Source organism: Microcaecilia unicolor, chromosome 2, assembly GCF_901765095.1.
Source record: "Microcaecilia unicolor chromosome 2, aMicUni1.1, whole genome shotgun sequence".
Lineage (NCBI taxonomy): Eukaryota > Metazoa > Chordata > Amphibia > Gymnophiona > Siphonopidae > Microcaecilia > Microcaecilia unicolor.
Window position 1 is genome coordinate 48,015,151 of NC_044032.1, and position 17,466 is coordinate 48,032,616.

The 17,466-nt window shown below is 44.6% G+C and overlaps 1 protein-coding gene across 3 annotated transcripts in view; it reads right to left on the reverse strand.

Annotated features, from left to right (window-relative positions):
* ZBTB7C (zinc finger and BTB domain containing 7C) overlaps positions 1–17,466 on the reverse strand; it is a 490,191-nt gene that overhangs the window by 339,787 nt on the left and 132,938 nt on the right. For 2 of the 3 annotated variants that reach the window (XM_030192925.1, XM_030192926.1), the window contains exon 3: positions 10,341–10,394. The gene's annotated coding sequence lies outside the window, so the exon portion shown is untranslated. Of the gene's footprint in view, positions 1–10,340; positions 10,395–10,979; positions 11,030–17,466 lie in introns of those variants that run through there. The other variant, XM_030192927.1, reaches the window with a different exon arrangement.

Here is a 17,466-nt window from a genome sequence, read left to right on the forward strand (position 1 = left end):
GCTATCTTAATGTGCTTCTCTGGTATTAATCTTCCATTGAAAATATAGGGGCTGTTTTACAAAGGCGTACATGGCCTGTGGCAGTGTGCGTGCATGTATCGGATGTGCACTGGATCATTTCTCCACCGCGTCTGGGAAAAAGGTTTTTTTGGGGGAAGGCAGGAAATGGACGTATGGCAAAATTAAAACCAGAACATGTCTATTTACGGCCTGAGCCCTTAACGCCACCCACTGACTTAACAATAAGGGCTCACATGTTACCCGTGCGGTAACCGTCCAGCGCACACCAACTGCCGATTACCGCTGGGAATGCCCCACGGTAGAAAATAGAAAATTATTTCTACCGCGTGTTTTGGCATGCGCCAAACTTGGAATTACCGCCAGGAGCACATGCTAGCCAGTCGGTAATACCGATTTGACACACACTGAACATGCATAGGCCCTTTCGCACCTCCTTTGTAAAAGGGCCCCATAGTGCAGTAAGGGAGCTTTCCAAGGGGAAAACAAAATATGCAACACCAGTTAGGCATCTCCCTTCAGGAGGGGAAAGTTCTAGCAGGTGTCTTGGTTTTGAAGAAAACTGATTTATTTGTATATGGAGAAACCTTTTACTGAAACAAAAAAAGAATTTCCGAAAGATAATTTAAATGAACTCATATATGTCCTCTATCTAAAAATGATGATAACTTGGACAACTCAGAATAAAACAAAATTCCTAATTTTAACAAATCATGTTCATCCTATTCCTTACAAGAACTTTACTATCAACCAAACGACATACCCTTTAGAACCAACCATAAAATTTTGGGGAGTAACTATAGATCAATACTTCACATTTGAACCACAGGTTACTAAGGTAGTATCGAACATCTTTAGGTCATTGTGGAAGTTGAAAAGAATAAGACCTCTTTCCCCAAACACTATCTTTCACAGCTTAGTGCAATCCTTAGTACTAACGAAATTCGACTACTGCAATGCCATATTATGCTGGTTGTAAAAATAGTCTTAAGGAAACTATAAACAGCCCAGAATACCACTGCTCGACTTGTCTGTAGGGTCCCATGATTTGAAAGGGCATCACCTTTACTGCTAAAATTACATTGGCTACCAATGAATGCCAGAATTACTTTTAACATATGCGTCTATGTATTTCAAATCTTATATTGCAGGTTTCCTGCATAAAAGCAACACCTGGTTGAATTACCTTCATGTAATGCTTTCATAAGGACAAGAGACTACTTAATTCTTCATTACTCCTGTTGCAGGAAAATAATCTACAAATCCATTCATACTGAGGGTTGTAAAGTTGCATTGGGTGGTCCTTTGCGGGACCAAAAACGTGGCATACAAATATTACATTAGATTAAATAATGTCATGTCATGACACAGAATTAGTCTATTTTATTGAATAAAGCAATTAAGAAATACTGCACATTCTCACTTCACATAATTATAGTGTAATCCACTTAGCTGAATATCCTATATCTTGATATCTGTTAACTGATGAACGACGCTCAGCATTAAGTTTTTCAAAGTCACCATTGCTGGATCTATAAAACCTAGAGAAAGCCATGTAGGTTTCAGCCTTACAACAGACCTACTCGCCAGTATTAATCTGGATGAAACAAAAACCCCATATTATAACACTTTTATGAACCTCCTAAACTCAGCCCTAAATTGAAATGGGTCAAATCTAGTAGTAGGGACCAGGGGTGTAGCTACTATGGGGCCATGGGGGCCTTGGCCCCCGTAGATTTGGCCCTGGACCCCCCTGCTGATGACCCTCTCAACCCCCCTCCTGCCGCCAACCCGCCGTCAACCCACCGTTGCCGTCTGCTACCTTTGCTTGCGGGGGACCCCAACCCCCGCCAGAACGAAGCCCTGCAAGGGGGTCGAGAGGGTCATCAGCAGGGGGGGAGGTCAAAGTTGGTGGTGGTGCTGGTGGCAGTAGGGGGTGTTGGCAATGGCGGCGGGGGGGTCGGTGGCGCTGGGGGGGCTAAAATGTGCCCCCTCACCTCGGGCTCTGGACCCCCCTCCCGCCAAAGTCTGGCTACGCCCCTGGTAGGGACAAACGAAAATCTATTGTTGAGTCTATCAGTAGGTACATATCTGCATATGTGGTCGGAGTGCCCGTTGGTACAGAACTTTTGGACTGGGCATTGAACAGAATCATGGTTATTACTCAGAGATCTACTTCCTCAAGCCCTAAACTGTGTTTGCTACGATTGCAGTCAGAAATGCAAAATACCAAGGGACAGCATGTGCAGATTTTGATGAATAATTTTCTCCTCGCTCCCAAGATAGTAATAGCCAGACACTGGAAAGCAGTAATAATGCCAGGGCTGCCAGAATGGGAAAGGGCTCGGGGCGAACTGATGAAATATGATAGATTGACACAGTCCCTGATGAGCAAGCTACACATCTTTTATAAGATATAGGCTCTACTGTGGACAGCAACTGAATCACAGACCTCAGCAAAATGCATCTTCATTTCATCACTGTATAGGAACCATGATGGAGAGATGTTCGGGGGGGGGGGGAAGAGGGGAGGGTTGACGGGGGGGGGAGGGTTGACGGGGGAGTGGGATTTTCATAGGGTGATTTGGTGGCTTAAACTGTTGATAATAAGCTCATAAATGAAGTTGCTGTTTAATTCTGTGTGCAATCGTGCTAACTGGGTTGTGCTCTGCACGTGAATTGTTGAATGTACTGTATTGTTTTTGTTAAGCTTTAATAAAAAATCATTGAACAAAAAAAATGCCTTTTTGGAACTTTGACATATGTATCCTGTTATAAAATTAGCCCTGTATGGGGCAATTCTATAACCGGGTGTCTCCAATTAGGTGCCCAGAGGACACACGGTAGGAGACAATTCTATAAAGCAACCCAAGCATCTAGGTTCCATTGTAGAACACTAGCATAATCAGTTTTCAAAATGTCTACAATTTCGGCACGTATGCCAGCCATACAGCAAGAGTAATTGTGCATGCTGTAGCCTATCTGCAGTAGGAATGCATGTAACCCTGTGTGTAACCATGTATGTAACCATGTAACATGTATAGGAGAAACAGGGGTGATATGATACAGACGTTCAAATATCTGAAAGGTATTAATCCGCAAACGAACCTTTTCCAGAGATGGGAAGGCTGTAGAACTAGAGGGCACGATACGAGACTGAAGGGGGGCAGACTCAAGAAAAATGTCAGGAAGTATTTTTTCACGGAGAGAGTTGTGGTTGCTTGGAATGCTCTCTCGCGGGAGGTGGTGGAGAGGAAAACGGTAACGGAATTCAAACATGCATGGGATAAACATAAAGGAATCCTATTCCAAGGGAATGGATCCTCAAAAGCTTAGCTGAGATTAGGTGGCAGAGCCGGTGGTGGTGGGAGGCGGGGCTGGTGGTTGGGAGGCGAGGATATTGCTGGGCAGACTTATACGGTCTGTCCCAGAGCCAGTGGTTGGGAGGCAGGGATAGTGCTCAGCAGACTTATACGGTCTGTGCCCTGGAAATGACAGATACAAATCAAGGTAAGGTATACACAAAAAGTAGTACATATGAGTTTATCTTGTTGGGCAGACTGGATGGACCATGCAGGTCTTTTTCTGCCATCATCTACTATGTTACTATGTTATGTATCTTACTATGTAACTGTGACATAGCCACAGGGGGTGTGGGGGCCTGGGTCCTCTCACCTTCAGCTCAGGCCCACTCTGTTTTAATGGCTAGCGGGGATGCCAAGCCCCACCAGCCAACGGGATCTCCTGCAGTGTCCTGCCTGTGCTGTCTAAGCAACACTTACTACTTATCATTTCTATAGCACTACTAGACGTATGCAGCGCTGTACACTGGACATAAAGAGACAGTCCCTGCTGGACAGAGCTTACAATCTAATTAGGACAGACAAACAGGACAAATAAGAGATAAGAGAATTACTAAGGTGGGAGTGATAAAACATGGGTACTGAACACGTGAGTAAGGGTTAGCATCAAAAAGGTGGGCTTTTAGCCTAGATTTGAAGATGGCCAGAGATGGAGCTTGACGTACTGGCTCAGGAAGTCTATTCAAGGCATATGGTGCAGAAAGATAAAAGGAACAGAGTCTGGAGTTAGCGGTGGAGGAGGAGAAGGGTGAAGATAAGAGAGATTTACCCAGTGAACGGACTTAGGAGTGTAGGGGGAGATAAGTGTGGAGAGGTACTGAGGAGCTGCAGAGTGAATGCACTTGTAAGTCAATAAGAGGAGTTTGAACTGTATGCAGAAACGGGTAGGGAGCCAATGAAGTGAGTTGAGGAGAGGGTTAATATGAACATAGCGACACTGGCGGAATATAAGTCGTGCAGCAGAAGTCTGAACAGATTGAAGAGGAGAGAGATGGCTAACAGTAACAGTAGTTTGAAAAAGTTGTCATGGAGCATTTGTTAATAGTATCTGTACGTGTGTTTGAAATGTGCTCTGTGCGTGTACTGTGTGTGAGTGTGTGTGTCCTGCACATAACAGCACTGCTACAGTTGTGGGACCCTATGATGCGGTTCTTGCCTTTTTTCCCTGAACATGCGTATAACATTGACGATTACTGTGAGACTGTTCTACTTGCAGAATTTCTGCGTATCTCATTTACATATTATTTCCTTTGAGCATCAATCTCTGTTTGAAAATCGGTTAAATTCAACCACTGATATACACGCACACGGTATTTAATGGTGACTTTGGAACATCGGGCCCTTAGCCTCTACAAAGCTGTAGCCACACCTTTTCCCCTTTCTAGTCACAAATTCTTTGTGTTCAGGCACCTCGAAAGTGCTTGCTCCGCCCTTTCTGCCTCGCCTCACCCCATGCTTGGAATAAACTCCCTGAGCCCATACGCCAGGCCCCCTCCCTGCCCATCTTCAAATCCTTGCTCAAAGCCCACCTCTTCAATGTCGCCTTCGGCACCTAACCACTACACCTCTATTCAGGAAATCTAGACTGCCCCAACTTGACATTTTGTCCTTTAGATTGTAAGCTCCTTCGAACATGGACTGTCCTTCTTTGTTAAACTGTACAGCGCTGCGTAACCCTAGTAGCGCTCTAGAAATGTTAAGTAGTAGTAGTAGTAGTAAGATAAGAATATAAGTGTTGCCATAGTGGGACAGACCGAAGGTCCATCAAGCCCTCTGCATATGCTCAAGTCCCTGCACCAGCCCAAAGAAGAGGTATGAAGAGAGATCTAGTTATCATGGGGGGGGGGGGGGAGAGTACAGAAGAGCAATGCTGGTTACTGCAAATTCTGGGGGGGGGGGGGCTATTATTGGAGGAATCTAAATTTGGCTTTAAGATGAATTTATAAGGGTTTAAGGACTAAAGCGTGTCTGGGGGGAGGGGAACCATTACTAGCAGTGGGCTATTATTAGAAACTATACTGTATTCCTCATGCATTTCCCCAGGACAGTATACTTTATTGCTTCAGCAGCTGCCCTTCATCTACAGGGAGTCAATGGCAATTCTCTTCTCATCGCTAATTCCAGGCAAGATCATTGAATCCAAACTCTGATTCATATCCTATCCTTGTTCTAGTTCTAAATAGACTAGAATATGGGGTTGGTCTGAGTACCTTCCCCTGCCTACTTACATCTTTTACAGATATACGATTACTATGTCGCTTAAATATAGCAATTTATCAGCATCTCCAATCCTGCAATTCTTCCTTTATGGACCTTTGCTTTAATTGTTTTATATTTCAGAATACTAGAGCCCTCTGCTGGCTAGCTAGCCATTGAACCAACAAACTCTACAACCTATTTGCATATTACATCAGGACATTGCAACCACTAGTACAACAGGCCACCTCATAAGGCTCAAAGGACAGAACAGAGACGGTGAACCTCATCCAGACTAGGTGAATGCTACACCTTTTTGAAGGTACCACCACATCTCTCAAACTACAGGCTCTGAAGAAGAATCCACTGTAACAGCCTATCCCATACTAAAAAGTATTATAAATACACATAATGCATTCAGTTACACTGTCAGCTTTTACTGACTTTCTGATGGTTCCCCACTTGTGGTAAAAAGTTAAATCCATTGACATGTTGGGTTTTTCACATATAAAGCCTGTTTTGTACGTCAGAAAGGCCTTTTATAAATTGAGTGGTGGTATACACATGTATGAAGTTCAGGAGCAGTACATTCAACACAACCCAGCTAGAATGACTGTACATAGAATTAAACAGCAACTCCATATGTGGGCTTATTATCAACAGTATTACCCAACCCATAACCCTCTGAAACCCTCCTGCTCCCCAGTGGCGTACCAAGGGGGGGGGGCGGTGGGGGTGGTCTGCCCCGGGTGCACGCCGCTGGGGGGGGGGGGGTGCCGCGCACCTGTTGGCCGAGTCTGCTCGTTCCCTCCCTGCTGCTCCCTCTGCGCGGAACAGGTTACTTCCTGTTCCGGGGCAGAGGGAGCAAAAGGGAACGAGCGGACTCGGAGCCGACAGGCGGGCAGCACCCCCCCAGCAGGTAAAAATGCACCCGGGGGGGGGGGTGTAATTTCGCCAGGGAGGGTCTAGGAATGCCACTGCTGCTCCCTCCTCAATTCTCCCCCTTAAAGTATATGCCTATAAAGACACATAACACATGATGGTGTGTACTTCTATGTACGCTGTATGTAGGTATTTCCTGGGACTGTAGTTTGGGTGAAGCAGGAGCATCATTGCAATGTGTGCATGTATTTTATTACATATCTGAGTACATGTGTAGAGTACACGCACATATTTACACTAACTTTGGACCAGGTATGAATTTGTGCAGTGGAATTTTCACACTATAGGGGCTAGGCCTAGAATGCGAAATCAGTGCTGAAAAAAATATGCCTAGGCGTATCCTATAAACTATGTCTAAAGTTAGGCGCGATTTATAGAATATGCCTAGTGGTCATCCACGCACCTAAATTTAGTCACAGGCATTTACGCCAAGAAACACTTGGCGTATATGACCACGCCTAAGTTAGTTATGGAGTAGGTGCATTCTATAACAGCACGTATAGATTTTAGAAATGCCCATGACCCGCCCATTCCACACCTATGGCTACGCCCATTTTTCCAATCTGTGTCTTAGAATTTATGTGCACCACTTTACAGAATACGCTTAGAAAGTTGTGCACGTAAATTCTAATTAATGCCGATTACTGCCAATGATTGCTTGCTAAGTGGCAATTATCAGCACTGATCGGTTTGTTTAGATAATTAAGTTCCACGCGCTAATCACAGTACAACCTGATTTGTGTGCAAACTCAAGTCGCACTATAAAGAATCTGGGGGAAAGTGGTTAACAAGTTAAAAACAAAATTCAAGAGCAGAAAGCTAACAAGGAGCAGGAAGGAGCAGGAGGGAAGAGTTAGGAGGTACTTGGGGAAAGAAGAGACGAACAGGTAGGTTTTCAGAGCTTGCTTAAAGATGCAGAGGGAAGGCCGATTTCAAAATATGTAGGAGGAGGTCGTTCCATAGCTTGGGACCTAGGTAGCTGAATGCAGTCTCACGGGTGGAGGAGAGCTGGATTCGTGAAGGTGGAGGTCTTTACTGATTTCCCATTAGTGCATTTGCTTTGTCTAATATCAAATCATATACAATTCTTACTTAGTATTAGGCAGTTCTTCAAAGGGCGAGGAGTAGTTGGTCTGCAGAACAGAAAAAACGGAGGGGGGGGGTATAAGGGATAATAAGGCATAAGTTACAGCAGGAGGGAGCAGAAAGGAATCTGGATTTGTAGACAAGTTGATAATACCGATAGATATCAACTTCCAACAATGGGTGAGAACAAAACAGTAAACCAAAAACATCTAATAGCCTCTAAATGGATTATATTAAAAACAATTGTGTAGATGGGGGCCATCAACATAGAGGCAAACCAATTTTAACTTGTATAGTAAGCAGTGCCATAGCGAGGGTGGCTGACACCTGGGGCGGGTCGCCGCTGTGCACCCCCCCAGGGTGCAGCACGGCGCCCCCCCCTCGGCGCGCACCCCCCTCCGGCGCGCACCCTCCCCCTGAGCGCGATCTTACTTAGTTTAGAAGCGAGGGGCGGGCGGGAGGGCCGATCCGCCCCCGAGTCCACGTCGCTGGGAGCTGCGTCGGCTATTGGTTCCTCGCTCTCTCTGCCCCGGAACAGGAAGTAACCTGTTCCGGGGCAGAGGGAGCAAGGAACCACTTCAGGCACAGGCAGCTCCTTGTGACTCTGGGCAAGTCACTTAACCCTCCACAGCCCCATGTAAGCCACATTGAACCTGCCATGAGTGGGAAAGCACAGGGTACAAATGTAAAAAATCTTTACTGATTTCCCATTAGTGCATTTGCTTTATCTAATATCAAATCATATGCAATTCTGAGTTGAGTCAGGCTTTCTCACTTAGTATTAGGCAGTACTTCAAAGCTAATTACACTGGTACAAGCCAGCTGATATTAAGCTGGTTCGATGTTTTTATGTCCACCACCAGCTGTATTCCTGGATATAAATTTTTGAATTTTACCCACACCCTTTTCTTAATCTTGTTTCCCATCTAGTCCTGCCTAATTATACCCTCACTTATCCACCCTTAATTATTTGTTTGTCCTTGAGATAGTCTAAATCCCTGGTTCCTTACTGCACACGTATTAATTTGCTTCTTGAACTTACTGTAATTGTAAGCTCTTTGAGCAGGGATTGTCTTTCTGTGTTAAATTGTACAGCACTACGTAACCCTAGCAGCGCTTTAGAAATGTTAAGTAGTAGTAGTAGTATATTCTGTACATTATTATGTTTTATTCACTTTATTGTTTGGTTGTAAGCCACATTGAGCTTGAGTCTATTTTGGGCTAATGTGGGGTATAAATGTCATGAATAAAATAAATAAATAAATATTCTATTTCGGCTATGTCAATATATGGTTTTAGGTTGGCTGCTGAAGCTTTATGCATTTAAATGTAATATTCAGCCCTTGATTGCAGAAGCTGAACCACTTAAAGATAGGATTGCTATTTACGCAGCTGAGTTTAAGCAGTTATCGTACGCAGTCAAGGGCTGAATATTGGCGCTTAACTGCATAAGTACCAACTGCTCCCCTGTAACACCCACAAGTTAGCCGGTTTCGGCACAGGCGCTATCCGCAAATATTTAGCAGCGCTAACCGGGTAAGTGCCGTTGAATATCGGCAGCTAGGCAGCCCTTCACGATTTTAGCGGGCAGGAGCCTCTCCTGTCATCTTAAATTGCTTTGAATATCGACCGGAAGGGGTTTATTGTGACAGAACAAAAAAGGAGGGAAAAAAAACCCTCACGTAAACGTGAGCAACAAAAGAAAAGAGTGAGGCGGATCCAAAGAAGATTAAAAAAATGAAAGTCTTTATTATAAAAGTCATTAAAATGACTCGACACGGCCGTGTTTCAGCACAAAGGCCTACCTCAGGGGTCAAACAAATCTGTCGGGTTGTAGCAAAGAAACTTGGCTTAAAAAAGACGTTAAGATCCTGGCTATATGAAACATTGTGTCTTCCCAAAGGAGAAACCGCAGCGACGTCTTTTCTGGGGCTTAGTGCTCGCCATTTCCAGCACTACAAAAATATGATATATTTTTCAAGTGCTGGAACTTAACCGGCGGTAATTGGCTAGTGCTGCACGCTGCCTGGTTACCACCATCTCAATGGGTGGCGGTAAGGGCTCCCCCTGAAATAGCTGTTTGGTCAGTGTTTCACTTACTGTGCGGTCATTTCTTTTCCTCAGAAAAAGACAGCCTTTTACCTGCTGCGGTAAAAAGGGGCCTCAGCGAGTGCCCAAAACACATGCTGACGCTAGCGCAGGCCCCCTTTTGCTCGTTCTCTGCTTTGCTCCTCCTGTGCATGCTGACGCTGAGCATCTGCATACACAGGAGGAGCAAGAAGAAAGAAGATCAGGGGGGCAGGCAGCGAACGCAGCTGCGCCGGAGACCAGCACTGAAGAAAGCTTCATCTGGTGGGGTTTGGGGCCCCCCGCCAGCAAAGGTATTTGTTTGTGAGGGGAAGCAGCAAGGAAGCGAGGAGGCGAGGCAGTGGGGGGGCGAGGAGGTGAGGCGAGGTGGTTGGGGGGCAAGGAGGTGAGACGTGGCGGTGGGGGGCAGCAGGGGGGCAGCACTCAAACTGTGCACCCAACCTCAGGCTGTAGCCCCCTCCCACCGTGAGGTCTGGCTACGCCCCTGGTCTAAATGCCAGTTTTCAGATATCCAAAAAACACATCGAGTTTCTACAATACAAGCCACTGTGCCTACATACTTTGCACTGAAAATGACCCATTGGCAAAATTAACAAAGCTGTTTTTTTTAAATATATCAATGAGTATCTAAAAAGTCATTTAACTTACCTACAGCTCCTCTCAGTCTCAGATAGACATTCTCCTCATCAATCTGAACATTTCCTGCAATAAAAGGAGATGGCAGGAAGTAAATGTTAACAGCTACACATTATTTAGTGGGTCAAGCAATGTATATATCCTGTGGGCTACACCCTAAGGGGCCCTTTTACTAAGCATCGGTAAGCACTAATGCGTGTTTACTGCACGCCAAAAGACAATACCGTGGAGGCGTTCAGGCATCCTCTGGTAGTTCTGGGATCAGCACGCACCAATCCAATTAGCACAGGAGACAGAGAGTAGGCAGGCCCTGCGCTGATTAGTGCACGTTTAGCACGGGAACCCTTACCGCCTAGTAAATAAGGTGATGGTAAGGACTCCTGCGCTAATTAGGAAATTAGCACATGGCCATTAATGGAAAAAAAAACCAAAATTGTTCCCATTTTACTGCCACACTAAAAGCGGCTTCAGCACGCAGGAAATCCACGCACTAAAAAATAGAACAGGCCACTTTTTAGTGCGGCTTAGTAAAAGTGCCCCTAGGTCTCTTTTTCTTCAGTTCTACAATCTCTGTCAGCACTCTTTATTAGGGCTCCTGACACTTGACTTTGAGCTACTCTCTGTCCATCCCCGAATTTCCTCCGCACTCACCAATGCATCGTAGTTGAGGTAGGCCAGCAGGCTGCTCCTTCACCCACTCTCTGCAGGCTTTCTTTCCATACCATACTCCAGAAGGAAGCAAGTAACAAGCTGCTGAATCACAGAGTTGCCTAGTTACTCGGTGCTACAGATTCCAAAAATGCTGTCTTGAAGTGAACAAGGCACAGGGCACTGCATGAACATGTAAATACCCAATGTGCTGTATCAATAATTGCCTACAGTGGGCCAAGGTCATCCGCATGCAGACTGTGCTTAGTTCAGACTAGGAGGGAGATGCATGAAACAGAAGCCAGGTTGTTGAGCAGCTGCTCCTTATAGGTCAGGGAAAATCATGCAACAAGGATGAGTGCTGTAGAGAGGCACAGAAGGGCCTATCTGTGATAAAGCTGTGCAATACTAGCCTGTACTGCCAGACAGCGCTGGCACCTGTAAAGCTCTTTATAGCAGACAGTGCTGGCACCTGAAAAACTCTGTAACCCTGCAAGGGCTCTCGTGGATAGTTGGAGACAACAGAATATGTATTTAGCCTTTTCTGTTGTTTTGTTTTTGCTATGCACGCTAAAGAAAAATTAATACTTGTATTGTCAATCACAGAACAATTTACGAAGACATTCGTGTGCATAAATAGTCATTTATGCATGCAAATTAGTTGTCTGAAAATTTCCCTCCTTCAATATAGCTAGAAGTACACATATTCCACCATGCACATCTCTGTTCAACATGTTTAGAAGAAATCCCAAGGATGTGTTTTAGGTTTGGAAAATAGGATGCATACATCATATTTATTTATTTAAGACATTTATATCACGCATTTTCCTGTACAGTTCGAGTTCAATATGGCTAACCGGTACAGAGGAATCAAAACAAATATAACTAATAATGTATACTCTGGAAGAAAGGAGAAACAGGGGTGATATGATACAGACGTTCAAATATTTGAAAAGTATTAATCCGCAAACGAACCTTTTCCGGAGGTGCGAAGGCGGTAGAACGAGAGGACATGAAATGAGATTGAAGGGGGGGGGGGGGGCAGACTCAAGAAAAATGTCAGGAAGTATTTTTTTCACGGAGAGAGTAGTGGATGCTTGGAATGCCCTCCCGCGGGAGGTGGTGGAAATGAAAACGGTAACAGAATTCAAACACGCGTGGGATAAACATAAAGGAATCCTGTTCAGAAGGAATGGATCCTAAGGAGCTTAGCCGAGATTGGGTGGCAGAGCCGGTGGCGGGAGGCGGGGACAGTCCTGGGCAGACTTACATGGTCTGTGCCCTGAAAAGGACAGGTACAAATCAAGGTAAGGTATACATATATGAGTATATCTTGTTGGGCAGACTGGATGGACCATGCAGGTCTTTTTCTGCCGTCATTTACTATGTTACTATGTAATTCATAAACATTGCTATTCAGGAAAAAGAAAGAAGATTGAGAACCACAGAGGCACAACCCCAGAAATAGTAGGACGGGCAATAGGGAAGGGATGAAGGGAGGACACAAAGTCATCAAGATGGAGAAAATTATGACTCATAATCTAATCTATTAACAGGACTTTTTTGAAGAGAAGGGGATTCGTAAGTTTGCGGAAAAAAAGGTAATTATGCTGAGATCATACCGTTTCCGGTAAGGAATTCCACCGCTTAACACCTTGATACGTAAAATTAGCAGAATGGATTGACTTGTACACTACTTTCAAACAGCTCAGGAAATGGAGCCATAAGTAGCCGCGTGATGAGAGATTAATAAGAGGCTGCATGTACTCTGGGGCAGTACCATAATATCTGAACTATAAGAACACAGAGCTTGAAATTAATCCTAGCCTTAATGAGAAGCCAGTGAAACTGAATGAGCAGTGGAGCGGCTCCGCCAAAACGTGGCACATGCAGAACAAATATGGCCGCAGTATTTTGGCCAGTTTGCAATTTCTTTAACAAACGTTCGCTGCAATCTGCATAAATGGACTTACAATAGTCAAACTGAGACAGGACAAGAGATTGCACAAGGAGCTGGAAAATGTCAACAGAGAAGAAAGACCGAATATGTTTCAAGGATCCTGTTACGAAAGGGTAGGCGCACGGCAACAGGCTTGCTGTGCGCCAATCCGGAACTACCACAGGACCCCAGCAATAGTTCCCACCCCCAGCGCGTGACATTTCTGGTGCTACAAAAATATTTTGCATTTTTGTAACGCCAGAACACAACCGGCGGTAATCGGGCAGTGCTGCTTGCTACCTGGTTACAGCCGGGTTAATACAGGAGCCCTTATCGTCATCTCAATGGGTGGCAGTAAGTGTTCCCCCCTGAAATGGCTGCATAGTAAGTGGTTCACTTAACACATGGCCATTTATTATTTTTTTTAAATGCAGCCTTTTACCCGCTGTGGTAAAAGGGACCTCAGTACGCATCAAAAATATGCGCTGATGCTAGCGCAGACCCCCTTTTACTGCAGCTTAGTAAAAGGACCCCCTCAGTTTCCAAAGAGAACTAAAACATTTGTGCGATAATAGAGGAAACCTAAGGTTCAAAGGTGAGGTGACGATCTATAATAACCCCTAGAAGGCGTAGCCAGAACTCAACGTTTGGAGGGCTGAGGAAGCTGTGAGATTGGGAATGGGATAGCTAGTAGATGAGAGAAGAGGGTGAAATTTGAATTGACAGGCAGAAAATAAAAAAAAGAGAGGAAAAAGCTAAAAAGGAATCATTAGTATATCAGAGGCAGATATAGTCAGGGAATAGACAGGAGAGAGGAGAAAAGACAAATGGACAGAAGCTGCTTGAAAGAGAATTAACAGATGACAGACAGGAAAGAAGAAAGGAAAAACTGGATCCAACATGATGGAAAAATAAAATGCCCAGACAACAAAGGTTGAAAAAAGAATTTTATTTTGAATATTGTAAATGGAATATGTTAGCTGTGGGAAGTAAGCATAGCAAATGTCTTTGTATTGTGCTCTGTAGAAAAGGAAATGCATTTCTGTTTTTTGTCTAAATATTTGTATTTCTAATTTATGATCCCTTGTTTATTTATTTATTGTTTGCATTTGTATCCCACATTTTCCCACCTCTTTGCGGGCTCAGTGTGGCTTACAATAAGATAAGAATAATGAAAATACATTTGTTACAACTTGGTTATGGGTTATATTGTACAAGTTATGCGAGATAATCGAATTATCATTAGGAATATCACAATGGGACGTCAACATGAAGCTTAAGGGCAGTGTTAAGACACAAAGAGGCTCATTTTCAAAGCACTTAGCCTCCCAAAGTTCCATAGAAACCTATGGAACTTAGCCTCCCAAAGTGCTTTGAAAATATGCCTCATTGGCATATGGTGTACATATTTCTGTGAGTAAGTGTATGAGTAGTGTTGAATTATGGGGGATGGGAGATCATAAGTGGATGTATGATGCATTGATGAACAGTGAGTGTTCTATATTTTGTGAGGGTCTGTAGGTGTGATAGTAATGGCAGGTGGGGAAATTGGAGGAGAAGCAGGGAGGAGAAGAGATCAGGAATGGGGGCCTTCTTATTTTTTATTTTTTGACCTGGGCTCTAGCATGTCTAACACCGGTCCTGACCCTTGCTATATAGCTGGTGGGGATCCCCAGCTGAGGACCTCCTCCAAAGATGACTAGAACTCTCTTCTACTAAGCTCTGCAGTCGGCGACAACATCCTTGAGCCACCGACAACTAAGCAAGCATGGGGTGCTGGCATTAGTGACTTAGGGATGTTGCTGCTGCCTGCCAAGCTTGGTAAAAGGGAGTTCTGGACACCTTCAGTGAAAGTCTTTAGCTGACAGAGATCCTCATAAGCTAAAGTATTTATATTTTGAGGTGGGGATAGGGTGGAGAAGATAAAAATTTGTGTCCATCCACTTTGGGCTCAGGCCCACCCAAAATTGTCTGTCTGGCTATGCCAATGCACCCACCTCATAATGCTCCTTGCTTCAGCGGGTCTCCAGCAGCGGCAACAATTCCGATACACTGCCCACTACTAAACTGGAAGCCTCTCCTCTGTCACATCCCACGCAGGCAGAGAAATAGGAAGGTGCACAGAGGAGAGGCTTCTCTGAGTTAGCAGCAGGCAGCATACAGGAATAGCTGCTGCTGCCGGGGACCCACTGAAGCAAGGAAAGTTGTGGGGTGGATGAGGTGAGTGATGAAAGGAATGAAGAAGAGTTGCTGAACGGGTCTCATTAGAAGAGAGTGGTTTAGGACAGCGGAAGTCCAGCTGCTGGGTGGGCCTGAGCTCAAACTGGGTGGACCCAGGCCCACCTGTTGGCTACGCCCCTGGGAGTGTGCCCCATGGGAGTAGATTTTAACCTGCAGTAAGCACATGTTAGTATTTGCCACAGCTTAGTAAAACGGACCCTAAGTGAGGAATAAAACACATAGGGCCACTTTAATCAAGCCATGGAAGTGGTTTCTGGCGGTAGTGTCTTCGGAACCCATTCAATGTGAATGAGCTTTGTCGGTAACATTGCACTGGGAGCTGCTAGCGAGGCTTGATAAAAGAGGTCCATAATTATTCTCCTCATAGATGTCAAGATATTTAAATGGGAACTTTAGAAAAAAAAAATCCACCTTTGAAGCCAAAAAAGCTTTCCTAGACCACTGAGTAGAGCAAACTTATATCAGAGAAACAGAAATTGCTTCTTCTTGAAATAAACTTTCAAAGTATCTTCTTTATCTATTTGAAGAGTAAAGGTCATCAAAAGGGTCACCCAAGTCAGAATCACAACCTGGGAGCTCTCTAAAAAGTCAGTTAAATCAGCATTAGACGACGATCCCAAGACCTCAGGTTCGTCATCTGGTTTCCTAATCCTAGCTAATATATTTTTATTTGAAAAATAATAACAAGAGCAATTCAACACATATCTTCAAACTTAAGCACACTCAATAAATATCTCCTTAAAATAGTGCCAAAGCAATATCTCAGGTGACAGTTTGAAAACTGAGAAACCTCAGGTTTCTTAACCTTAACACATTCTCCAAGTTTCAAACTTCTTTTCCTAACTTAAGCAGAACTGTCCAATCTGAAGATATGCTACTGTTTCTTTTTCCATCTGTGGCTGGCTTAGGTTCTAAGAAGATCTTAAGCATTTCAGGCTGTCTATATCTGGAATGATCTACCAAATGCAATCAGAATAAAGGACTCATCTTTTATTTCATCGCTATTCAGAAACATACAGAGGGGCATAATTGAACAAAAACGTCTATCTCCATGGGTGTTTATCTCCGAGAACGGGTCCGTGAAGGGGCGGACCGAACCGTATTTTCGAAAAAAAATAGAAGTCCATGTTTTATTCGACAATTTGTGAGCTGGGCATTTTTGTTTTTCAGTGATAATGGAAAATGAAAGCGCCCAGCTCAAAAACGAATAAATCCAAGGCATTTGTTCGTGGGAGGGGCCAGGAGTCGTAGTGCACTGGTCCCCCTCACATGCCAGGACACCAACCGAGCACCCTAGGGGGCACTTTTACAAAAACAAAAAAAAATGTAAGAGAGCTCCCAGGTGCATAGCACCCTTCCCTTAGGTGTTGAGCCCCCCAAATCCCCCTCAAAACCCACCGCCCACAAGTCTACACCAAATCAAAGTAGGGTATACACAAAAAGTAGCACATATGAGTTTATCTTATTGGGCAGACTGGATGGACCGTGCAGGTCTTTTTCTGCCATCATCTACTATGTTATGTTACTATTGCCCTAAGGGGTGAAGGGGGGCACCTACATGTGGGTACAGTGGGTTTGGGGGGCGGTTTGGAGGGCTCCCATTTACCAGCACAAGTGTAACAGGTGGGGGGGGGGATGGGCCTGGGTCCACCTGCCTGAAGTCCACTGCACCCCCTAATAACTGCTCCAGTGACCTGCATACTGCTGCCAGGGAGGTGGGTATGACATTTGAGGGTGAAAATAAAAAGTTGTGAAACGGCATATTTTGTGGTGGGAGGGGGTTTGTGACCACTGGGGGAGTCAGGGGAGGTCATCCCCGATTCCCTCCAGTGGTCATCTGGTCATTTAGGGCACTTTTTGGGGCCTTATTCGTGGAAAAACAGGGTCCAGGAAAAGTGCCCTAAATTCTCGCTAAAAACGCATATTTTTCTTCCATTATCGGCGAAAGGCGCCCATCTCTGATCGCCCGATAACCACGCCCCAGTTCCGCCTTCACCACGCCTTCAACACGCCCCCATCAACTTTGTCCGCATCCGCGACGGAGTGCAGTAGAAAACGTCCAAATTCGGCTTTCGATTATACCGCTTTATTCGTTTTTGTGAGATAAACGTCTATCTCCCGATTTGGGTCGCAATATAGGCGTTTTTCTTTTTCAATTATAAGCTGGACAGTATAACAAATAAGAACATAAGTGTTGCTATGCTGGGACAAACCGAAGGTCCATCAAGCCCATAACAGTAAAATAGATTTTATGCTGCTTATCCTAGAAATAAGCAGTGGATTTTCCTCAAGACCATCTTAATAGTGGCT